Below are 26,517 nucleotides of genomic sequence, written 5' to 3'. Positions count from 1 at the left end.
GCACCCCCCTTTTTCACTTGTTAGAATATGGCTACCTGAAAACAATGTGATTACGGATGTAGCTCACGTTATATTTCAGTGAGATGCAGCCGCTCTAAAATAACATATGCCATCCCGCTGAATCCTCTTAGTAGCCCTGTCACATAGATGCTTTCCACTCCCTTCTTCACAAGACGGAGAGGCTAAGTTACATGCCAACCTCTCAGACCTGTAGGCAGTGACAGACTGAGACTTCAGACCTTCCGACTGAAAGTCCACATGTAGAAAGAGAGGTTCTGAAAATACTCCTCTCTCCAGAGATGAAAGATCCTCCAGCCCCTAAGCTACTGGGAATGTCTGCAAAATGTATGCTTTCATACTGTTTCTGAGGACACACTCAGAGAAAACGCATTTATAGAGATCTGGAAAAAAGTTACAAGTGGTTGCAGTTTAATCAGAATTTTTCTATAGGCATCCAAATATACTGTAGTTTTATCTGCAGTAAGGAAACCTTGGGTATTGATAGGATTAATTTTATGCAGTAATAATGGCTCCTGTAAAATCCATCAGTTTATTGCAGTGTTACATTATACAACTTTAAACAAAATCATGGATATTTTTCTGTGATCTTTCTTTTAGCCACTTCTAACTAAGCACAAACTCCATTGCTGTGCATTATAGAGCTGTTTGTTTGTATCTTGCCCAAGAACATTTATAATCAGATTGTGAAAAGAGAAGAAACACAGTAATGTACTGTAATAGAAAAACAAAGCCAAGTCATTTAACGTGGAATAATGACAGATTAAAATGCTAATGAAAATCAAGAGGACCAACTGAGATGGCATGTACCTTTTTACAATTTATCATTTATTAAGGCTAAGCTAAATTCCCAAGTTATTTTTTTTTTAAAGTTTACTTTTATTTTGAGAGGGACAGAGATAGCACAAGTGGTGGAGGGGCAGAGAGAGAGAGGAGAGACACAGCATCCCAAGCAGGCTCCGTGCTGCCAGCCCAGAACCTGTAGAGCCCGCAGAGCCTGATGCCGGGCTGGAACTCACGACAAGTGAGATCACAACTCTAGCGGAAACCAAGAGTCACATGATTTACCGACTAAGCCACCCGGGCACCCAAGGTTTTTAGCCAGAGTTCAGACATTGTCTACTATATGATAATTTTTATTTTTCTGAAAACTGCCCTGGGGTAACAAATAGCAATTCATTGCATTCTCTTCAAAAAGCACTGAATCATATTCAAATAGTAGTTGAATTTACATTTTAGGTTACCTGAGACATGCACAAAGGTGAAAAACAAAGCAGGAAAAAAGTCCAGATTCAAACAATGTATCAGAATTAGGGGTTTTATTATTTTTTATTTTTCTAAATAGGCTCTACGCCCAGTGTGGGGCTTGAATTCCTGACCTTGAGATCAAGAGTAGCACGTTCTACCAACTGAGCCAGCCATGCGCCCTGGGGTTTTTATTTTTAAGGTAACATTTTAATAATCGATGATATGAGACATATACTAATGTTAATGATGATACATCAGCTTTAAGGTAAAAGGCAGTAAACAGGTGGTTAGAAGGTACCAAGTAAATGAAAAATAAAACACATAGTGAATACAATCCATAAACCTTGTAGTTAAGCCATTATATGTAATTTTTTGTTTTCATTGTATTTGTATTTTATTTATTTTTACTTTTTTATTTATTTTTCTTAAAGTGTATTTTATAAAGTTCATTTTATTTCAGTAATTGTTGCACCCAGTGCGAGGCTCAAACACAGACCCTGAGATCAAGGGTTGAATCTGTTCCTACTGAGCCAGCCAGGCGCCCCAGTGTATTTGTATTTTAAAGAAATGTTTACAATTTTTTTTTTAATGTTTATTTATTTGAGAGAGACAGACAGACAGAGTGTGAGCAGGGGAGGGGCAGAGAGAGAGGGAGACACAGAATCCAAAGCAGGCTCCAGGCTCCGAGCTGTCAGCACAGAGCCTGACGTGCGTCTTGAACCCACAGACCACGAGATCATGACCTGAGCCGAAGTTGGACACCCAACCCACTGAGCCACCCAGGTGCCCCCACCCTCTCATTTTAACTTGATTACCTCTGTAAAGACCCTGTCTTTAAATAAGGTCACATTGTGAGGTACAGGGAGTTAGGACTTCAGCCTGTGGATTTGGGGAGGAAGGAAGGGGACACAATTCAAACCATAACTGAAAGCTTTTCAGCTTTCCCGTTCTGCCCTCCTCAGCTGCTTGCACCTCACCTCAGAGTGGGAGCAGCCGGCATACACTCCTGGGCTGATCAGACAGGTACCTAAGCCATCCTGCCATTTGTGTGACCTTTCCTTCTTATGATCATTTCATTTCAACTTTTTTGTATTAAGAGCAGAGCTAGGCAGTTCCTGCATTTTAAAAGGGCCCCCGTGTGACTCTTGATCTCAGGATCCTGAGTTTGAGCCCCATGTTGGGAATAGAATTACTTAAAAAAAAAAAAAAAAAGTTTAAAAGGGCACTCAAGGAGAAAAACCTTTTTTTTTCCTACTTTCTTTTTTTCTTTTTTAACTTGTTTTATTTTTAATTTTTTTTAAATTTACATCCAAATTCGTTAGTTTATAGTGCAACAATGATTTCAGGAGTAGATTCCTTAGTGCCCCTGACCCATTTAGCTCATCCCCCCTCCCAAAACCCCTCCAGTAACCCTCAGTTTATTCTCCATATTTGTGAGTCTCTTCTGTTTTGTCCCCCTCCCAGTTTTTATATTATTTTTGTTTCCCTTCCCTTATGTTCATCTGTTTTGTTTCTTAAAGTCCTCATATGAGTGAAGTCATATGATTTTTTGTCTTTCTCTAATTTCACGTAGCATAATACCCTCCAGTTCCATCCACCTAGTTGCAAATGGCAAGATTTCATTCTTTTTGATTGCCGAGTAAGACTCCATTGTATATATACATACATATATATATATATATACATATATATATGTATGTATATATATACCACTTCTTTATCCATTCATCCATCGATGGACATTTGGGCTCTTTCCATACTTTGGCTATTGTTGCTAGTGCTGCTATAAACATGGGGATACATGTGTCCCTTCCAAACAGCACACCTGTATCCCTTGAATAAATGCCTAGTAGTGCAATTGCTGGGTTGTAGAGTAGTTCTGTTTTTAGTTTTTTGAGGAACCTCCATGCTGCTTTCCAGAGTGGCTGCACAAGCTTGCATTCCCAGGAAAAAACCTTTTCTTTGGAAATCTGTTCATCTTAAAGAAAAGAAAAGAAAAAGAAAATCTGTTCATCTTGTTCCTAATGAAAATAATACATTTTTAAGTTTATTTTTTAACGATCTCTGTACCCAGTGTGGAGCTCAAACTCATGATCCTGAGATCACAAGTCCCATGCCCGTCCAACTGAGCCAGTCAGGGGCCCCAAAAAGAATAATTTTTGAGTGATTTCTGATATATGAAGCCCAGAATTTAAGATTTTGATATTATACATCACCAATCTCAGGAAGTTCTGTCCTCTATGGTAATATGTTTATGAACACACAACATGTGTTCCAGTAACAAATTCGTTAGAAAATTTTTGGTAAATTCGTGGATTGTATTCGTGGACATTAGGAAACAGCGGGAGGATCATGAAAGATGAATGAAAATATTAGCATCTATAAAAAAACAATAAAAATCTTGAGATAGAGGAAAAGTTTAAGACTAGCTGAAAGGGGGGTGCCTGGGTGGCTCAGTTGGTTGAGTGTCTGACTTCTGATTCTGCTCAGGTCATGATCCCAGGATTGTGGGATCACCCCCCGCGTTGGCTCTGTGCTGGGCATGGATCCTGGGTTCTCTTTCTCCCACTCTCTCTCAGCTACATGCGTGTGCTCTCTCCTCTCTCTAAAAATTAATTAATTAATTAATTAATTAATTAAAAAATAAAAAAGATTAGCTGAAAGGAAAGTGGTCAGACTTGGGTTCAGGAAAGGGAAGGAGGCCTTCTGTGTACATGGCTTCCCAGTCCAGGAGGAAGCTTGGTCAATTAACCATGTTACATTTTCCGGTCTCAGTAGTCTTGGGAATAGGTTTCCAGCAGCCAGTAAGAGAACAATTCTAATCCACCTCTTGGGAGAAATTATATCTCTTATTATAAGTTTCAGTTTAGCAGAATATCTCAGGTTATATATCTCATAAAAGTGGCTAGCTTAGGACAAAGGGGGATGTCCCTGGAATGGGAAGGGAAGAAACCATGGGGACAACTCTGGGGAGACTGTCTCTCCAGGATCCTGCTGTTCATGTGATGCAGCTTCAGTGACTGTCTCTGTGTCCCTGTGAGGGCTCCTTCCGGTATTCACAAATATAACAAGATCACTAAAGATCACCACACTTAAAGGTTGGAGGTGAAATGGCCACAAAAGAGCTTAGAATGGACCTTCTAATTGAGCCAGGGAAATGTTCTTTAGTCACTGAGCACTAAGCCTGTCCGTTACTTCTTGTCTGCGAAGTAGGATGAAAACAGAGATGCTTCTCAGGAAAATGAGACAGAGTATTGAGTGATTCCAGAGTATTGGAAAACGCAAGCTCTAAAGAGTAGTTGAGGCCAAGGAGGCTTTTCAAGGGTCAAGAAAATGTTCTTGACTGTGGTGGTGGTTACAAGACTGTATATAATTAACCAAAACTCATAAATTGTACACTTAAAATAGGTGAATTCTGAATGTAAATTATATTGCAATAAAGCTAGAAAAAAAAAACTAAGGTAATACAGGCAGGACCCCAGGAGAGACCGCCGGGGTGCTGAGATTACAGATAGAACCCCCTCCTTCCTAGAAGGTTACAGCCCCTTGTCAGCCACCCTATGTCTGTGCTACAGCAAGTGACAAACCAGAGGAAACAGAGCTTAGCTAAGGAAAACCTCAGGTGGCCCAGAGCCTGAGAAAAGTCAACAAAGATAGCATCAGAGCTCTTGAAGCGAATGAAAGGCATCCTTAAAGCTATTTTATTTTATTTTATTTTATTTTATTTTATTTTATTTTATTTTATTTTCTTATGTTATTTTTAAAGGCATATAATTTTAATCCTATCTTAATATTTGTGTCTATAAAATATTTTATAAAACGTTGTGTCTTCACTTCAGCCCGATGCGGGGCTCAAACTCAAGAACTTCGAGATCATGACCTGAGCTGAAGCCGGATGCTCAACCAACTGAGCTACCCAGGTGCCCCCGAATAACTTGTTTTAAATCAGATTGTGCTTCCAGTGTCCCTAGAGTGGAGTTTATCACAGTATTTCATACCCAAGAGACCAGGTCCAAATTGCTCAGAGGCTGCCAGGAAGTTAGAGGTCCTTATCCTGGGGCTCCTGGGGGGCTGTCAGTTAAGTGTCCAACTCTTGATCTCAGCTCAGGTCATGGTCTCACAGTTTATGAGTTCTAGCCCTGCACTAATGGTGCAGAGCCTGCTTGGGATTCTGTCTCTCCTTCTGTCTGTTCCTCCCCAGCTTGTGTGTGTGTGTGCTCACTCTCTCTCTCTCTCTCCCTCATATAAATAAATAAACTTAAAAAAACTTTTTAAGAACTAAGAAATCTGAACACTATATATTTTACGATGTTGAGATATTAAGGTATACCTTAATATATATAAGATATACCTAATGTTAAGATATTAGGTATAATAGTATTGTGGTTTTTATCATAATGGCTTTTATTTGTAAATGGTATTTATAGATTAATGGTATGTCTGATATTTGCTTTGACATAATCAATGTAGGAAGGAGAGGTAAAGATATAAATCAGGCTTTTTTTTTTCTTTTTTTTGACATTTATTTCTGAGAGAGAGAGACAGAGCATGAGCAGGGGAAGGGTGGAGCAAGGGAGACAGAGAATCCGAAGCAGGCTCCAGGCTCTGAGCTGTCAGCACAGAGCCCCACGCGGGGCTCAAATGCAAGAACTGCAAGACCATGAGCTGAGCCGAAGTCACACGCTTAACCTACTGAGCAACCAGGTGCCCCTTAAATCAGGCTTTCTTCACATGGATGCTACTGACATTTGGGGCCAGATAACTCTTTGTCGTGGGGGCTTTCCTGTGTAGCATCTCTGGTCTCTACCCTCTAGCTGCCAGGAGCTCTCCTCAGTTGTGAGGAACAAAAGTGCAGACATTGAGGGGCACCTCGCTGGCTCGGTGGGTGGAGCATGTGACTCTTAGTCTTGCGGTTGTGAGTTCAAGCCCCACAATGGGTGCAGAGATTACTTAAAAAATCTTACAAAAAAAAAATGCAGACATTGACAAATATCCCTCTGGGGAAAATCACCCATAGTTGAGAGCCATTGGTATAAATAAAACAATATTGGCCTTGTGCTGGTAACTGCCAAGATTAGCATATATGAATACATGAGAATTTATTCTTCTGTCACCTCTGTTTGTTATATATATATTTTTAATTTATTCATATTGTGAGAGACAGAGACAGTGTGAGTGGGGAAGAGGCGGAGAGAGGGAGACACAGAATCCGAAGCAGGCTCCAGGCTCTGAGCTTGTGAGCACAGAGCCCAGTGTGGAGCTTGAACTCATGAGCTGCAAGATCATGACCTGAGCTGAAGTCGGATGCTTAACTGACTGAACCGCCTAGGAGCCCTAGTCCCCTCTGTTTTTATATGTGTTTGAAACTTTAAATAATAAATTTTTTAAAAATAGTAACTTAAAAGTGATTAAATGAGGAGTGAGGAGGTGGAGATACTGGAAAATATTTGGCCATAAAAACCTTGGCAACCACGAACTTTTACACCATTTTTTGACAAACCATTCTATGTAGTAAAAGTGTAAGCACAGCTAAGAGATGTGAGCTAGTGAAATATATTACCAATGGAGGTCCACAATTTATTACTCCAGTGATGTTAAAAATTATAAGTATAATATATATGCTTCTATATAGTTAGCTGCCTAGGTCCACTCTTGGTACAGAATCAAAAGACAGAGGATGATATGGATGGTGGCCTGTGGGCTGTGTGGAGGCCTTTAGGTATGTTTTGTTTAGCCTACATAGTAGTGGTCTACACATTGTCTTAAAAAACTGAATGTATTGTCAACATCTTAAAAATCAGATGATTTCCATAAGCAGAGACAGAGGACAAATGACAAGCTAAGAGAAAATGTATGCAGTGTATTTCACAGATAAAGGCCTCATTTCCCTATTTTATAAAGAGCTCTAAAAACATTGAAGGGGAAAAAGCCACCAACTCAATGGGAAAATGGGCAAAAGACAGGAGCAGAGAGTTCAAGGAAGAAGATATACAGATGGTTCTTATATGTATGAAACAACACTCAACTTCACTTATAATCAGAGATAGGCAAATTAGAGCACTGAGAAACTGTTCTTACCTTGCAGATTAGCAAATATCCAAAAGCTTGACAAGTGTACTTCTGGTAAGCAGAATTCTAAAACACTCCCCCCATTAATATCTGATCTCTGGAGTTATTCCCTGGAACAAGTTATAGTAAATGAAAAAAAGACAGTTGGATTTTATGAATGTAATTAAGGTCCCAGTGAGTTGGTTTTAAATTAATCAAAAGGGATATTATCCTGGTGGCCCTGACTTACCAGTAGGGTGCCCTTCAACAGAGGACTTAGACCTTCCTGATGGCAGAGACCTTCTCCTCCTGGCCTTGAAGAAGTGAGCCACCATGAGTTTTACAGCCCCAGAGAAGTGAATTCTGCCAACAACCTGAATGAGCTCATAGTAAGAGTCTTCCCCAGTGGAGCCTCCAGATGAGAGCACAGCCTGACCAACACCTCATTTACAGCCTTGTAAACAGACCTTGGGCACAGGGCCCAGCTCACAGACTGCTGACACACAGAAACTATGAGACGATGAATGTGTTTGATCTTAAGCTATTACGAGCGTGACAACACAATACTAATAGAACATTCTAGGTGAGACTGGAAGAAACAAGCTCTCTCATACATGGCTAATGCAAGTGCAGAAGGTCAAAGCCCCGTGGAAGTTGGCTCTATGTGCCGGTGCATTTCTACAGTGTCTATGTGCATGCTGACTTTGGACCTAGTAATTCTACTTCTGGGGATTTACTCTGAAGGTATGCCACTGTAAATTTAAAATAGCTTGTGTTTAGCCCTTTTTTACTACGTCATTATTTATAATGCCAAGGTGTCAGAAACAAGCTAAATTGCATATCCATAGGAGGTGGGTAGAATAAATTATGGTTTATCTATATACAGTGTAGTACTATGAAGCCCAGAAAGAATTAGGGAGATCTATGAAATGGAGAATTCCAGGGTGCCTGGGTGCCTGGATGGCTCAGTCAGTTAAGCATCCAACTCTTGGTTTCGGCTCAGGTCATGATGTCACAGTTAATGAGTTCAAGCCCCACATCAGGCTCTGTGCTGACAGTGTAGAGCCTACTTGGGATTCTTGTCTCTCCCGTCCCTCTCACTGCCCTCCCCTGCTTGTGTTCTCTCTTTCTCTCTCTCTCTCTCTCAAAACAAATTTAAAAACTTAAAAAAAAAAAAGAAGATTTGAAATAGAGAATTCCCAGGATATATCATTAAATTCAAAGAGTAGAATGAGAGAGTATATATAGCATTCTGTCTTTAGTGAAGAAAGCAATGAGAATCTATGTCTGTACCTATATTTTCATAAAAAAGAAACAGGCTGAAACAGAAAGTACTGAAAATGGAAAATGGTTACTTCATGGGAGTGGGGAATGGGATAGGAGTGAGGCTTTTGAGTGAATACTTTTTTACTTTTGAACTATGTGAATGTTTCACAAATGCAGTAAAGAAAAACTGTATTAATGATACAGATTTTGAAGTATTTAGAGTTTATTCTGAAATGCTTCAAAAACAAAATACATGCATGGATATGGGGATATTTAGATGGATGTGGTAAAGCAAATATAGTAAAAGGCTAATGGTAGAATCCAGGTAGTGGGTGTATAGATGTTCACTGTAAAACTTTTTCAGCCTTAACTGTTTGAAAATTTTATAACGTTGGAAAAAATTAAATGAAAATACATGAACAAAAGCAAACCCTAAAGCAATCCTATGTATTAAGTTGGTAATGTAACCACACAGAGAAAAGAACTAAGTCAAATACATTTTGAACAGAGTATCTTGTACACTCTTAGTGGAAGGTATTTTAAGGACAAAAAGCTTCAAAGAAATCTTGAAAACCTTTCCTTATTAGAAATTTCCATTAACTTCATGATAAGCAGTCAGTCAAATCCCCTAGGTTACAATAAATACCAGGCCAACAGAATTCTTCCTGAAATAGCCTGTTTAGATTCAGTTTCAGAAGGTTAATAACGTTATTCACAATAATTTACCAAGTATTCATGGCATACAGTTCCAGGAAGAATGTTTTATTATCCACTAGGTGGCAATACTATTCTAACTAAAAGCAGAACTTGAATTTGAAAGACTCCTGCATCTGACAAGCTGTATACTATATTGGTTTTCTCACCTTTTGAGCAAACTGTACTTTCAATAATATCTCTGCGAAGTAGTGTTCTTCAGAATTTTAGTGACAAAGAAAAATAGATCCTATTCCCAAATTCAGAATTACTGGATTGGTAGGGACCTCCAGAATAGCCCTCCTACTCTATCATCTTTCCTCTGCCCAAGAAATAGGACATTTCTCAAAGTTCTGTTCCAACGATTAGCATAAAGTCAAGTGGTTCATTCGTTCATTTTTCCATTCGTTCTTCGAAGAGCAGTTTCTGGGCAATTACCATACACCAGGCATTGCACCGGGTGTTGTGGATGTGACGGTGCATGCAGGCACAGCCCCGCTGCTCTCGATGAGCTTAGTGTCTATTTCCCTGACAAGATGGGAGAGTTGGCAGGCTCCTGGTTCTGCTCTTCGCAGCTCAAGCAGAGGAAAGATCTTACAACCGAAAGAAAGGGAAGCACCAGTGAGGAAGAATAGACAAGTAATCGTTAGGAATAGGTGGAGGGTGCTGTGAGGCACACAGGACAGCACGAGCCCAGCCAGTCTTAAGAGTAGTCAGGGAATGGGGCGCCTGGGTGGCTCAGTCGGTTGAGCGTCCGACTTCAGCTCAGGTCACGATCTCGCGGTCCGTGAGTTCGAGCCCCGCGTCGGGCTCTGGGCTGATGGCTCGGAGCCTGGAGCCTGCTTCCGATTCTGTGTCTCCCTCTCTCTCTGCCCCTCCCCCGTTCATGCTCTGTCTCTCTCTGTCTCAAAAATAAATAAACATAAAAAAAAATTAAAAAAAAAAAAAGAGTAGTCAGGGAAGACGTCCCAGGTGAAGTGGCATTTTAAACTAAGACCTAAAGATGAGTTGAAGCTAGACAGGCAGAGCAGGGAGAAGGGAAGGACTATGTAGGTTCAAAAGTTGGAGGGGGAGAAATAGCATCTTATTCTCACCTGTATCCCCAACACAGTGTCTAGCTCATAGTCGACTTAGATTAAACACCACCCTCACTCTAAATGCTGTCACACAGTGTGACCTTAGACTTCTCCACTTCTTTGATCTAGGTGTCCTCACTCTGACGGTGAGTGAGATCACTCGGGGACACTGTGGAGCTGGAGATAAGAGGGCTCAGGATCTAAGGCTGAAGACCTCTGATAGGAAAGAGACAGGCAGAGAAAAGAGAGTTAGCAAGGAAGGCTGGGAAGCAGCAGCCCAAGCGGCAGAAGGGACCAGGCGAGCGTGGCATCTTGGAGGCGAGCAGTTTAAGAGCTAAGCATTGATTAATTGTCAAAAGTCAAGTGATTTAAGAAACAGCTGGGGCACCTGGCTGGCTCAGTCTGTGGAGTGTGCAACTCTTGATCTCAGGGTTGTGCGTTCGAGGCCCACTTTGAGTGTAGATACTACTTAAAAAAAATAAATGAAATAAAATATTTAAAAAATAATAAGGGGGCGCCTGGTGGCTCAGTCGGATAAGTGTCCGACTTCGGCTCAGGTCATGATCTCACAGTTCATGAGTTCGAGCCCCACGTCGGGCTCTGTGCTGACAGCTCAGGGCCTGGAGTCTGCTTCAGATTCTCTATCTCCCTCTGTCTGCCCCTCCCCCACTCATGCTCTGTCTGTCTCTCAAAAATAATTCAAACAAAATTTTTTTTAGATAATAAATACTCAAAAGTGAGCATTAATTGATTGATAAGTTGCTTTTAGACTGGGTAAGAGAAGGTTCTGTGACCAGGTGGGTGCAGTGGTCACACCGCTGTGGGTTGATGATAGAGTCTAGCAGGTGAACCCGTCAAACCAGCAAGTACAGGAAACTAAAGGGATCTGGCAGGGGATGAAAGACAAGGTGGGAAAGTGCTTGAGCACATTCAAATGCTGCTAGAAGGAGCCAGGAGGGGGCTCAGGAAAAACAGCCTTCGAAGCCAGTGTGGCTGCTGGGAAGGCTGGAGAGCCTGGGGACTAACGCAGTGATCTGGAGGAGGGGTGCCCAGGGGTGTTCTGAGCTCATTAAACACCCAGAGGGGATTTCTAAAAGACCTTTTTTGGAGGAATTTTGAGTTAGCAGCAGAAAGAGTGGTGCATTTGTTACCATTCCTGAGTATACTTTGACACATCTTTATCATCCAAACTCCAAAGTTTGTTTACCTTACAGTTTACTCCTGGTTACAGGTTTGCACCAGTGTGTTTGCACAAATGTGTCCTGACGTGTCTACATCATGTGATACAGCATATTCTCACTGCCCTGAAAACCTCTGTGCTGTACCTGCTCATCCTGCCCTTTCCCCAGACCCTGGCAACCACTGATTCTTTTTTTTTTTTTAATTTGTTTATTTATTTTGAGAGAGAGAGAGAGCAAACGCATGATTGGGGGAGGGGCAGAGCGAGGGAGAGAGAATCCCAAGCAGGCTCCGCACTGTCAGCACAGAGCCTGACGCGGGGCTCAATCTCACGAACCGTGAGATCATGACCTGAGCCGAAATCAAGAGTTGATGCTTAACTGACTGAGGTGCCCCAGCAACCCCTGTCTCCACAGTTTTCCCTTTTCCAGTTTTGCCATGACGTATAGTTGGATTTAAACAGTATGTAACCGGGGCGCCTGGGTGGCTCCGTTGGTTAAGCATCCGACTTCAGCTCAGGTCATGATCTCACAGTCTGTGAGCCCCGCGTCGGGCTCTGTGCTGACAGCTCAGAGCCTGCAGCCTGCTTCGGATTCTGTGTCTCCCTCTCTCTCTGAGCCCCCCCCCCCCATTCATGCTCTGTCTCAAAAATAAATAAACATTAAAAATAAATAACAGTATGTAACCTTTTCAGACTGGCTTCTTTCACTAACATGCTTTTAAGGTTCACTGCATGTCTCTTTATGACTCTTGTCAGTCCTGAATAATATTCCATTGTCTGGATGTACCAGGTCGTTTAGAGTGGATCATTTTTGGCAAACATTATTTTCAGGAATCATGAAATGAAACAAATAGTAAAATGACCACAAAGTAAATGCAGAGAGTGAAAATTTTTTGTTTTGAAATTTGGACATATGTGAGTAAAAAAAAACTTTTTCTGATTAAAAAAAAATTAAAGTGCACAAAAAGGGGGCAAACAATGCATTAATACTTTAGTATTAGATGTAAGATACAATTTAAGGAAAATTGCCAAATCGTACCACTGATTGGATATAATCTTGAGTCACTCTCCATTTTTAAACAATTAAAAAAAAGGAAATGTCAACTTTTAAAGATTTTACTCAAATTCAGTAAAATGTTTCAAGTATGAACTAGAATTTGTCCTTACCACACAAACATATCCTACTTCTCCATTTGCTGTGTTTGACAGTTTTGAACTTTAAACACATAAACATTCCGGGGATGAGGGGTGGGTCACAAAATATGACAGAATGGAAGTGACTCGAGTTCTATTTCTCCATCTATAATCACTGTGCTGTCATTTTTTTTCAATCTAGTTTTAATGTTTGTTTATTTTGAGAGGGAGAGAGAGAACGAGCAGGGGAGGGGTAGAGAGAGAGACACACACAGGATCTGAAGCAGGCTCCAGGCTCTGAGTTGTCAGCACAGAGCTGAACGCGGGGCTGTAACTCAAGAAGCGGGAGATCGTGACCTGAGCTGAAGTCGGATGTTCAACCAACCAACTAAGCCACGCAGGCACCCCTCAATCTAGTGTTTAAAAGCAAAGATATAGTCCCCCAGGAACTGGAGACAGGAGTCGTATCCAAAATGAACTAGTGATTCCATGGGATCCGTACTCTCCAAGCCACTGTGCGTGGCTGAGGCTGTGTTTGCTGGACGCCAGCCCTACACCTGGGAGGTCTCTGAACCACCTGCATGTAGAGCACAATGTTTATTAAAGGAACAATACAAAGTGCACATTTCAAGTTTACACATATGTTAAGAGAGCCCAACGATAACTGCTAAGTTGTTTAGAACTGGCCAGCAAAAGATTGTTTTCAGGAAGGAGTATTTTATCTGAAAGTGCACATTTCAAGTTTACACATATGTTAAGAGAGCCCAACGATAACTGCTAAGTTGTTTAGAACTGGCCAGCAAAAGATTGTTTTCAGGAAGGAGTATTTTATCTGACATTGTTTGGAATTTTCAGCCCATGGTGATGGTTAGAAGACCAGCAATGCAGTTTGTTTTCATTTATTTTTTGCTTGTTATTACTGTTTTTTATTTTAGAGAGAGAGAGAGAGCAGGGAAGAGGGGTGAGAGAGAGAGAGAGAGAGAGAGAAAGCATCCCAAGTAGTCTCCACGCCCAGCACAGAGCTGGACAAAGGGCTCAATGTCACCACCCTGCAATCACAACCTGAGTTGAAATCTAGAGTCAGAGGCTCACCCAACTGATCCACCCAGGTGCGCCTACACAGTTTGTTTTTAAATCACTACACATACAGCCCTGGTGCCTGTGCCTGGGTTGACTGCCCCACCGTGTCCCCCTAGTCAGCCGCAAAGATGTGCTTCCTGGTGGCAGAAGGAAAGGCCAAAATGAAGCTTAGCAAGGGCAGGTTTGCTGCTGAGGCAGGGGTGGTAGGGGCAAGACCCCCTTAGAGATAGGCAAACCGAGGCAGGGCCGCAGCTGTGGTGGGCGGTGCATTTATTAAGGCTCCCATACGTTGCAAGAAAGACACACATGGAATTACATTGCAGGGAGGTGCGGGGCCCGGGAATGGTGTAGGAGCCCCGCCCCCCTGCGGCTGACCAGTCACTCTGGTGCAAAAAAGGAGGCAAGTAATGCATTAATAGGCAACAGGCCTCTGAGAACTGAATGGAAAACGTGAGTTTTTATTTTAAGTTCTCTCTACCCGCCAACGTGGGGCTCAAACTCACAACCCTGAGATCAAGAGTCACATGTCCCACTGACTGAAACAGCCAGGCGTCCCCAAAAACCTGAGTTTTTGAGGTTCTTCTGAGCACACCCAAGCATTTGCAGGCACTGGAAGACAGTGCCTGATGGGTGGATCTTCCTGTCTTCCCCAAAACAGGCATCCCCACTGGGAAGAGAGCCACCGTACCCTTCTCTTTGAGGGGAGGCTCTCCCCTGCCCTGGCCGCCTTGCAGCCATTCCCCAGGTAGCAGGGTTGGTGTCTGGCAGATAGCACAAACCCCAAATGTTTTACATAGAAAGCTTCTATTGGGGATTACTCTCCTCAGAAGGGCCTGTGGGCCAAGATCTAATCGCCCGGTGGAATGCTCTTAGGCTCAGTAGAAACAGAAGAAACAGCTGCTGTGCGGAAAGGACAGAAAGGAAACAGAGGACTCAGGACCCACTGGTGGCTGGAGACCACTTTGGCCGAAGCTTAGAGTAACTTCTGTTGACTTCAGTGGGGGCAGGAAGGCAGATTGTTAACTGTTGTCTATATCCAGGTCTGGGAAACTTTCTTCTGGAAGGGGCCAGGTAGTAAGTATTTTAGTCTTTCTTTACTGCATACTGTTTTTACCCCCCTCTTAAAACAATACAAACCATCGGGCGCCTGAGTGGCTCAGCTGGTTAAGCATCCAACTTCGGCTCAGGTCATGATCTCAGGTTTGTGAGTTTAAGCCCCACGTCAGGCTCTGGGCTGACAGCTCAGAGCCTGGAACCCGCTTCAGACTCTTGTTTCTCCCTCTGTCTGCCCCTCCGCTGCTTGCACTCTGTCTCCCACATGGTCTCAAAAATAAAAACATTAAAAAATAAATAAATAAACAAACAAACAATACAAACCATTCTCAGTTCTCAAGCAGGAGAAAAACTGGCCATGGGCTGGATTTGGCCTGAAGACCATGTTTTGCTGACTTTACTCTAGATAGTTGACCCATTCTTAAACTGAAGAGAAATCACAGGGAGCCAGTCTATCAGAGATAGAGCGAAGTGACTCTACCATCCCAAGAAAAGAGACTTACTTGCAAAAGACTTGATAAATAGTTTGGAACTGGGTGCATGTAAGAGTCACTTTGTTCCTACTGGAGTGAAAAGAGAAGAGTGTTGTGGTGAGAGAGCTAGGGTACGACTGATGGGCGGCCACTGCCCTCAGCGGAAAGCAGAAGTAGGGGAAGCGACAGGGTCTGCCCCGAGTTACAGGTTTGCTAATGCAACTTTTTCCGTGTGGGGGATTTATGGGGTAGATATGAAATGGATTTGTGGGAAATGGACTGAAAAAGGACTTCAGTGAAAAGAAGCACAGTCTATCCCCAGCTATGTTTGTTTTGGATGTAAGTCTCCAAAGTGTGTAAGAAAACGGGAAAACCCAGCTCCAGACAAAACTGTCCATATCTGTGATAGTGGGAAAGGGAAGGGGACATTCTCAGGAGCTCAGGACTTTAAAAGGTAGATACAAAAGATAAAAGGGGGAGTACCTCCCTCGGAACGAATGCAGTATCAGCCAAAACTGACACATGGTGTTCGGAAACCTAGAACAAGCAGAGTTACATCCTCCCCCTTAGAAGTCGAAGGCTTGGTGAGAAGAGGCGCTGGGATTGGGTGCACTCAACTATCAGGGCTGGGTCAGCACTGGCTGCGTAACTTGGGGGCTCCAGTGCAGGATGAAATGTGAGAGTCTCGGTGCTAAAAACAACAACAATAATGACAGAAGTTGCTAATAATTTCAAGATGCTAAGAGCAGGATAAAAACCAAGCTCAGGGCTGCTCTGAGCAAACCATTCAGGTAGGTGCACACTCATGAGACAGTTCTTGCCGGAGGATGCAGGACTGTTGAACCCTCCCTGTCTAACCCGCCCTGCTTCCTTTAAGGTTCCCAAAGGGAGACGTCAAATACAGCGTATGGGACCCGCCAGCAGGTTCCCCTTCGTTTTGCGGTGGGTTCCTGTAGCCGCCTTTGTGGCTCTCTGGTGCACTGGGCTGCAGAACACAACTGAGGCCCAGCACCCAGATCTTTCTGCCAAGCAGGAACTGAGAATGCCTGAGGGTTTAAAGTGTGAATGGAGAAGAGAAAAACAGCAAATGTCTGGCCTGCGTAGAGGGCAGCAGATAAGCCAGGAGAAGTAGAAGAGTGCCCTGTGGTGACCTCTCCCACAAGCAGACACCCCAGTCCCTGTCCCAGATGTTCTTCTAAGAAGGCAACTGGATGGAGGGGACTAAAGGCAGACTTTCTCCAGCTCCCCCAGCGCCCCTCACCGATGAGAGGAAAGGGGCTTTTAAAAGTATATTTGGATTTAAAAAGAAACACGAGAGCAGTATTCTCCGCTGCTTTGATGGAATTTGATGGCATAAATGCCAAGAGATCCCAATAAGCAAGGAAAACAGCCGATTATTTTGCTTCACCTCCTTCGTAAAGCAACGGTTATGGTCATCCGAGAAGTTTTAACAAAGGGAAGAAGAGTGTCTAAGAGAGTCAGGTCATAATGCAGGTGTTTAAAATGAATCCAAGTGTCTAGAACTGTACAAAATAGGATAATGTAGGAAATTGCACATGTGCTCTGAGTCTTTGTAATTAGTCTTTGAGTAATCATAGGACACAGGAGAAACCAAACAACTGGGCACAGAAAAAAAGAATCAAATTTTGGGGGGGAAAAATAAAAAGAAAGTTTAATCCTCAAAATCGGGACTAGTAAATTTGAAATTTAAATTGTTGGTAAAATTGTGAGCAAACAGCACTAGAGAGTCGAGTGTAAGAATGAGATAACAATAGAAGCCCACACGTGTTGTCTAAACAAGTCCTTTCAGGGGCGCCTGGGTGGCTCAGTCGGTTAAGCGTCCAACTTCAGCTCAGGTCGTGATCTTGTGGTCCGTGAGTTCGAGCCCCGCGTCGGGCTCTGTGCTGACAGCTCGGAGCCTGGAGCCTGCTTCGGATTTGGTGTCTCCCTCTCTCTCTGGCCCTCCCCCGTTCATGCTCTGTCTCTCTCTGTCTCAAAAATAAATAAATGTTAAAAAAAAAAATTTTTTTTTTAAATAAACAAGTCCTTTCAATCCAGACTCTCTTAACAAAAGGGGGTGGGGATGGGAGTACAGTTATAATAGTAAATCAATGGAATAAAAGCAGTAATTCCAGCAAGATGATGAACAAGACCTAGCGTGTCGTCCTTGGGGACAAGAGGAAGAAATGGTGACAGGTGAATCCACAGCCTAAACCATACATGCTGTGCGGATGAATTAATGTGTCAGAGTCCGCTTGTCCAGGGGGTGTCTCACAGGGTCTGTCCATCGCTGCCCCGTTGAGGAGCTTTGTCAGTAACCTACATGTTGGCACAGAAGGTGTACTTACCAGGTTTAAAGATTATCCGAAAACTAGAAGGGAGACATAGTGCCTTCACTACAGGTTCATGTCTATGTAGGCTGGAATCTCAATTCCAAACCGGCAGGTTGACATTTTAAACTAGAGAATTTTTAGCTTTAAAAAAACAAAAACAAAAAAAAACCCAAGATTTTTGGGGGCGCCTGGGTGGCTCAGTTGGTTAAGCATTAGCCTTGATTTTGGCTTAGGTCGTGATCCCGGGTCACAAGATCAAGCCCCCGTCGGGTTCGGTACTGAGCATGGAGCCTGCTTGGGATTCTCTCCCTCTCTCTCCCTCTGCACCCCCCCCCCGGCCCATGCTCACATGCTCTCTCTCAATAAGTTAAAAAAAAAAAAAAAGAATTTTGTTGGGGCGCTTGGCTGGCTGAGTCAGTGGTGCACGCAACTCTTGAGCTCAGGATTGTGATTTCAAGTTCCACATTGGATCCAAAGATTACTTAAAAATAAGATCTTAAAAAAGAATTATATTAAAAAATGAGAGTGTTAGTACTACTCAATAGAGTTCTTTTGAACATTCAGAGATCGTACTTATAAAACATTTAGATCAGTGCTCTATAAATGTTACCTGTTCTTGTTCAGTTCTGGGCATTTTGTGTGTGTTGGCATATGTATATGTATGACTTTTTATCACATATGTTTATTGAAAAGTGTACATGTATTAAAATATTAAAACAGGACCTTTCATTTTTCTGTACAAATGGGCACAATGTTTGTACTTTGGTTTTTTCCCGCCACAGACTGTGTATCTTGGAGATCTTTCCATATAAGCACATGTAAATCTACTCCATTCTTTTTTTTTTTTTTTTTTGTAAAGAAACATTTTTTGGGGCGCCTGGGTGGCTCAGTTGGTTAAGCGTGCAACTTCAGGTCAGGTCATGATCTCACAGTCCGTGAGTTCAAGCCCTGCAACGGGCTCTGTGCTGACAGCTCAGAGCCTGGAGCCTGCTTCAGATTCTGTGTCTCCCTCTCACTCTGCCCCTTCCCTGCTCATGCTCTGTCTCTCTCTGTCTCAAAAATAAATAATAAAAACATTAAAAAAAATTTTTTTTAGTAAAGAAACACATTTTTTTTTAATATTTATTTATTTTTGACTGGTTTGGGGGAGGGACAGAGAGAGAGAGGCAATTAGAGAATCCCAAGCAGGCTCTGCACTGTCAGTGCAGAGCCCGATGTGGGGGCTCGAACTCACAAACCATAAGATCATGACCTGAGCTGAAGTCGGACGCTTACCCCACTGAGCCACCCAGGCGCCCTACTCCATTCTTTTTTAAGCTGTGTAGTATTTCATTGTGTAGACGTACCATAATGTATTTGCCTTGTCTGTCATTTAGGTTGTATTCGGTCTTTTGTTTTTACGGATGATGCTGCCATGGATTTCCTTAGAACTCCAGCACTGGAGTCAGAGTGACTGCATTTGGGTCCCAGTATTGTCACTTGCTAACTCTGTGGTCCCGGCTTAGCATTACTCCACTTTAATTTCCTTAAGTGTAAAATGTCAGTACTAATCATGCAGAACTCAGAGGGGTTCTTGTGAGGATTAAATGTAAAATGCCTTGCTTGGTCCCTCATACCTAACAAGTAAGCTCTCAACAAATACAAAATACTCCTATTTTTTATTTTCCAACTTTATGTACATTTGAGTTGTTCTGTAGGGTGAATTCTTAGGGGTCACATTGCGAGATCCTAAGGTGTACATCTAAAGCGGGGAGCCAGTGTTAACTTGTCTCCGCCTCGGGTAGTCATGTTTGCCCCTCTGGGTGACCAGACACTACCTTCCTGCACCCTTGTGCCCTTGGGGGCTGACCTCTGTAAAACCGCATCAGATCACATCTCTACCCACCACCTCCCAGTCAGCTTCCCTGTGAGAAATACAGGCAGCAAGACGGGGTGGGAGGTGGGAGCCCCGGGCCTCTGGGTGGCCGTGGCTGCACCCCTTTTCCAGAAGCCACTTGGGTGGCTCCACCCTCCTCCGTATCCACTCCCTCCACCGGTTCAGTGAGAGCCCCCTCCCCCTGCTGGCTGTGCCTGGTGGTTGCCACTTCCTGTGGCGGCTTGTCCCGGGGCGCTTCACCAACCCTTGTAGGCCTCCTCAGCCCTGGGCACGTCTATAAATAATCCTCTTATCAGACTTCCTTCAGTAAACCCTGTTAGCATGCCATCTGGCTGGCACACCAACCAGTTTACATGCCCGCCGATAAGCTAGGAGAACACTTGTTTGACAATACTTGTTTTGGCAATACTCTCGTGTCAAATATTTTTTTGGGATTTTCCCTAAAATCGTCCCCTAACTTGTTTATTTTTTCTGAGCACCAGTGCTGTCATTCATCTTTTATTACAGACAATGTTTACTGTTGAACTTCAATTTCTTTCTTTTTTTTTAATTTTTTTAACATTTATTCATTTTTGAGAGACAGAGACAGAGCATGAGCAGGGGAGGGGCAGAGAGAGAGAGGGAGACACAGAATCCGAAGCAGGCTCCAGGCTCTGAGCTGTCAGCACAGAGCCCAACACAGGGCTTGAACTCATGAACCCTGAGATCATGACCTGAGCCAAAGTCGGATGCTTAACTGACAGAGCCATGCAAGTGCCCTTCTTTCTTTTCTTTTCTTTTCTTTTTTTTTCTTTTTAAGATTTTATTTTTTTAAGTAATGTCTACACCCAACGTGGGGCTTGAACTCAGGACCTGAGATCAGGAGTCACACGCTCCACCAACCGAGCCAGCCGGGCACCCCTGAATTTCAATTTCTTAAAGGCCTTTGCATAAGTGTTGTCTTACTATACTTCAGACTGCTGTAGCAAAATAGAGTGGGCAGCTTATAAAGAGTAGAAATGGATTTCTCACAGACCTGCTGTGTGGGAAGCCAAGGTCGAGGGGCAGGCAGAGTCGGCCTCTGGTGAGAATCTGCTTCTTAATTCATGCGCGTCCTCTCATGATTAGAAGGGGCAAGGGAGCTCTCTGGGGCCCTTTGTGTGTGTGTGTTTTTTTTTTTTCAAGTTTATTCACTTATTTTGACAGCACGGGTGGGATAGAGGCAGAGAGAGAGACAGAGAGAGAGAGAAGGGAGAGAGAAGCCCAAGCAGGCTCCACACTGTCAGCATACAGAGCCCAGTGTGGGGCTTGAACTCACAAACCTCAAGATGACCTGAGCCGAGATCAAGAGTCTGATGCTTAACGGACTGTGTGGTTTTTTGTTTTGTTTTGTTTTGTTTTTCAATAAGCTGGGGTGCCTGGTTGGCTCAGTCAGAAGATCATGTGACTCTTGATCTCAGGGTCATGAGTTCAGGTCCCATGTTGGGTGTAGAGATTACTTAAATAAACTTTACCAAAAAAAGTACACATATATTTTTCAAAAGTAAGTTCTACGCCCAATGCAGGGCTCCAACTCATGACCCTGAGAGTCACATGCTCTACCAGCTGAGCCAGCCAGGCTGTCTGGGGTCCTTTTTTTTATAAGGGCGCTAATGCCATTCATAAGGGCTCTACCTCATAACCTAATCACCTCCCAAAGGTCTCACCTCCACATAACATCACTTTGGGAGTATGTGTCAACATATGAAGTGGGGGCGGGGCCGGATGCAAACATTCAGTCCATAGCAAATGTAGATATTTATTTCTTCAGTATTGTATTAGTTCAATCTTAAGGCCAATTAAGAGTATAAGAAAATTTAGGGGAGGGGCGCCTAGGTGGCTCAGTCGATTGAGTGTCCAACTTCGGCTCAGGTCATGATCTCACACTCCAGGAGTTCGAGCCCCGCGTCCGGCTCTGTGCAGACAGCTCAGAGCCTGGAGACTGTTTCCAATTCTGTGTCTCCCTCTCTCTCTGCCCCTCCCTTGCTCATGCTCTGTCTCTCTCACTCTCAAAAATGAATAAATGTTAAAAATTTTTTTTAAAAATTTAGGGGCACCTGGATGGCTCAGTCGGTGAAGCATCCGACTTTTTTTTTTTTAATAAAATTTTTTTTAATGTTGGGGCGCCTGGGTGGCTCAGTCGGTTAAGCGTCCAACTTCGGCTTAGGTCATGATCTCGTGGTCCGTGAGTTTGAGCCCCACGTCAGACTGTACTGACGGCTCAGAGCCTGGAGCCTGTTTCAGATTCTGTGTCTCCCTCTCTCTCTGACCCTCCCCTGTTCATGCTCTGTCTCTCTCTGTCTCAAAAATTAAACGTTAAAAAAAAAATTTTTTTTAACGTTTATTTATATTTTAGAGAGAGAGAGAGTGAGCAAGCAGTGGAGTGGCAGAGAGAGAGGGAGACAGAATCCAAAGCAGGCTCCAGGCTCTGAGCTGTCAGCACAGAGCCCGATATGGGGCTCTAGCCCATGAGCTGTGAGATCATGACCTGAGCCAAAGTCGGAAGCTTAACTGACTGAGCCACCCAGGCGCCCCAAGCATCCAACTCTTAATTTTGGCTCAGGTCATGATCTCACGGTTTATGGGATCAAGCCCCACATAAGCCTGCTTGGGACTCTCTCTCTCACTGCCCCTCCCCCACGAGCATGTGCATTTTCCCTCAAAAATAAATAAAATAAGAAAATTCAACCAAAATTATATTAAGAATTATTGGAAACTTCATACTCCAAAATACAGGCTATTAAGGAACCACCATAAATTTTGTTAGGTGTGATGATGACTGTTGGCACGTTACAAAAATGTCTCTCTAGATTTACTTTAAAATGTTCTGGAAGAATGTTCTCTCCTATCAGCACAGAGCCCGCTTCGGATCCTCTGTCTCCTTCTCTGTCCGCCCTTACCCACTTGTGTGTGCGTGCGGGCTCTGTCTCTCAAAAATAAAAAATAAACATAAAATAAAATGAAATACTTCAGAAGAAGAAAAAACAGAGTGAGGGGAATACATGGAACAAGCCTGGGAGATGTTGGTAATTGTTGAAAGTGGATGATGAGTAGGTGGTATTTCACCACACACATATTCTTTTCTATGCCCGTTCATTACCTCCACTGTTGTGTTTACTTGAAAAGGTCAAGATAAAAAAAAAACAACAACAACAAAACCAATGGCAACAACGAACAAAAAGACAACTAAAAAATAGAAGTAGGGAGAGGGTGACTAGCAAGATGCACCGGCAAGGCCCTCTCGCCTGCCCCAGCCTGGCCCCCAGCACCCGCCAGGTCACTCCTGCCCAGCCCAGCCACGAGCAGGCGTCCTCATCCTCAAGCACAGGAAGCAGTGGCTGTGCACGCTCTGCCTGCCCTGCCGTGAAGACCCACAACAGCAAACCATCAGGGAGATTTTCCGGTTGCCACGCAAGGAAGATGAAAATGTTTGCAGTTTCCTAGAAGGAGGATCATTACTTAGAGGCTCTAACAAACTGACGTATGGACGTGACACACAGCCTTCTGTTTTGTCTTCCATGTGGATTCTTCGGAGAGTGAAGTTGGCATTTGGAATGTAATTTGGTATTCTTGGAGACATTAGACAAGTATTTTTGAAAGTGTCTGAACCGGATTTCATTCTCCCTGTAGACAAGGTCGATGGTATGCTTGCAGAAACAGGGATGCGTGGAACGGTATTGGAGACCAACATGAATGAGATTGTTCCCTTCGTTGATGCACAAAAACACCCGAAGACAACCCTGACGAGGCGGGCATCGCTGGAGCTCCAACCTGTGCTGTATCAGCTGTAAAGAACGTGAATCTTCCTGCAATCCCAAGAAATACTGACATTGATAGCATACGTGTAAAAGTGGCAAGGCTGCCTTCTTTTCGGTAAATGATTCGCAAGGCTAAAAAAACAAAATTGGGCTCTTCCCGGGTAAAATCCAGAGGGAAACGGCATTTAATGTTACATGCAGTTGCTCACCACAGATAGGGGAGAGTCTTGGATTTAAGTCACAGTACTGTATAGAAGTTGTATAACATTGACAAGTTCCTGCGTGATTTTTTTGTCTTTCCTAATCTGCATTCCTGCGTCCGCTGAAGGCCTGTCTCTACATACCGGCTGCTACGGTATTCAAAAAGCATCTTACATATTCTTTAATTACGTACAACCCAAATGTTGGTGTTTTGAATGGATTACAAGCGCAGCATTCTCTAATTCCTTCTACTATTTGTCATGGTTGTTATTTAAAGAACCAAGTATATGTTGCATGAAAACAGTATGACCTTTTTCTCTTGGCTTAAATAAGCACCAAAGTAACTGGGGGGAAAAAAAATTCAAGTGGAACAGTTTCAGTTGGGCCGTACCTCTCTATGATCTACATTCCCTTAGGTATGACAACGAACATTTAAGCATAACTTTTCAATTTCATTTATTTATTTGAGTAGGCTCTGCACCCAATGTAGGGCTCGAACTCACGACCCCAAGATCAAGAGTCGCACACTCACTGAGGCAGGTGCTCTTAACCATAACTTTTCCATTGTGATTTTATGTTCACATCATATTTGGATATCCCCCGATATATATATTTTTTTACATTTATTCATTTTTCAGAGACAGAGCACAAGCAGGGGAGGGGCAGAGAGAGAGAGGGAGACACAGAATCTGAAGCAGGATCCAGGCTCCAAGTTGTCAGCACAGAGCCCGACATGGGGCTCGAACTCACCGCAAGATCATGACCTGAGCCGAACTCGGAAGCTTAATCCACTGAGCCACCCAGGCGCCCCACCCCCAATATTTTTAAAAGAAAAACTTCAAACATACATGCAGATTTCTCACATCCTTTTTATTTTGAAAAATTTCGTATATCTGTGCAGATCGACAGAACAATACAATGAAAGTCTGTGTGCCCACTATCTAGATTCAACAACTTGAAAGTATTCATGACCCTTTTGCTCCTTCTGTTGCTCGCTCCTCCTCCTGAGTTTTACAGTGTCCCTGCTCAGAATCCCCCAACAGCTCCCCTTTCTGCTTGGCCCTTGAATGTGGTTGTTCTAAAACGGCTCCAGCTCTGAATTATCTTGAATTAAGAACTAGAACGTTGTATCCCTCGTTAAAGGCCTGTCAGTCATCAGAAGATGGAGAGAAATTGCTTGGTGTAGGAGAGCCCATGAGAATGTCTGCTTCCTGAAGTACTTCCTGCTCCTTCCTTTTGATCTTCCCAGTTGCAGATCTTCTGGCCTTTGCATGTTTACTGTAAACTATACCCTGAAGCTATTCCCAGGAAGGCATGCAGGGGACAGATTTGGTGGAGATTAACGCAGACTAAATATCGTCTTTCTGGGGCGCCTGGGTGGCTCAGTCGGCTGACCATCCGGCTTTGGCTCAGATAGCGAGTTCAAGCCCCTCATTGGGCTTTGCGCTGACAGCGCTGAGCCAGGTTCGGATCCTCTGTTCCCCTCTCTCTGCCCCTCCCCTGCTTGCGCTCTTATCTCTCAAAAATAAATAAACATTTAAAAAATATGTCATCTTTCTCAGTTATAAAATTGTGGGATGTCACTATCCCCCCCTCCCCCATCCCCACAGATAATTTAAAAGTTGACGATTACACACCCCATTAACAGGTTAAATACACACAGTACACATTGATTTCTGGTCTCAAGGCTTCACAGAGCCTCGAAGAGACTGCATCTAACCCTTTTAGTGTCGAAAGGGCAAAGGGAAAACTCTAACTGCCTGTATTACTTGAATGAGAGGTGAGTGTTGCCTTCAGAAGTTCCTTGCTGTTGAGGTACAGTCTCAGTTATGCTGAGAAGGAAGCCGGAGCTGAGGTGAAGTGGACCTTGAGACTGGGAGAGAAAAAGAGCAGTATCTGGTGCAGACGGGTCGGATAAGGAACAGGGAAGGAAGCTCCCTGAGTCCTTGAGTGCGTGGTGGGGCTTTTTTATTGCTTAAATCAACACAGTGCAGAAAATTAACTAGCATATAAGAGGATCCTTAATAAGCAGTATGTGTTTATTATTGGAAAAGATTAAGTTTAAAGAAAAGGAACTAGCTTAAAGCAAGATAGTTTCCTTTTTAATTTTGTTATTTCCCAAATATGGTTGCCCTGTGGCGGCTACTGATTTAATAGAAGTAAAACAGCTGATGTTAATAGAAGTCACAGATTGGTTTTGGTCTTGGTTGGCTTTTTAAAACAAAACGGTTGCCCTTTTTATTTTCTATTCCATGTTACATATTGAACAGTGTCAAATATCTAGCTAAAGGATCCCATGTGGAGCTCTTTAATGAGAAAATAGTATTGACGGGGCTTCTTATGAATTAAAATGATTAAGAGGAAAGAATAGTTAAAAAGATATATATCCTGTGATTATATAACATACTTTTATTTTAACAAAAGACTAATTATTAATCTCTTATTATAAAATGGTAGCAGAGTTGTAATAATTTACTCTGATTTCATTATCAAAAGTCTAGCACAGGCGCAGTCTGAAAGCAGCCTAGAGTTTAGCTAATGTATCGTACCAATGTCGGTTCCTTAGTTTGGCAGCCATACTACAGTAATGTGCGATGTTAACGCTGGGGAAGCTGGATGACAATTATGTGGGAACTCTCTGTATTATCTTTGTTACATTTTGTAAATATAAAAGTATTCTACAATAAGTTTATGAAGAAAAAACAAAGCCTAACATACGATGTTGAGTATAGCAATGGATGTATGGATAACGATCTGCTCAGTATTACCCCAATGACGACTATAATCATGAAAATTACACATGAATAAATCTTGTAAATTAAAAATGTGACATTTTTCAAGTAAGTTCCATGTGAAAATATTCAGCTCAGGTTATCAATTCTAAATTAACAATCAATAAAGCACAATCAGACTAAGAACAGTTTAATGTGTTGGGTACTTAGGACACCTAGAAATACTCTTTCTTGAGGCTAAAATAAATTAGATGAGGCCATTTGAACAAAAGAAAGCTGTTATCTGCCAGTTTCTCCTGCATTTCTGGTTCATTTGGAAAGAAAAACAAA

General features: G+C 42.9%; 2 pseudogenes; both read left to right on the top strand.

Annotated features, from left to right (window-relative positions):
* LOC113593967 (protein numb homolog) overlaps positions 1-26,517 on the top strand; it is a 54,274-nt pseudogene that overhangs the window by 2,032 nt on the left and 25,725 nt on the right.
* LOC106968447 (AP-3 complex subunit sigma-1-like) lies at positions 13,872-25,865 on the top strand (annotated as a pseudogene).

This window comes from Acinonyx jubatus, chromosome B2, assembly GCF_027475565.1.
Source record: "Acinonyx jubatus isolate Ajub_Pintada_27869175 chromosome B2, VMU_Ajub_asm_v1.0, whole genome shotgun sequence".
NCBI classification, from domain to species: Eukaryota; Metazoa; Chordata; class Mammalia; order Carnivora; family Felidae; genus Acinonyx; species Acinonyx jubatus.
Note: the sequence above shows the minus strand (reverse complement) of the source record. Positions and strands in the feature narration are given on the sequence as shown.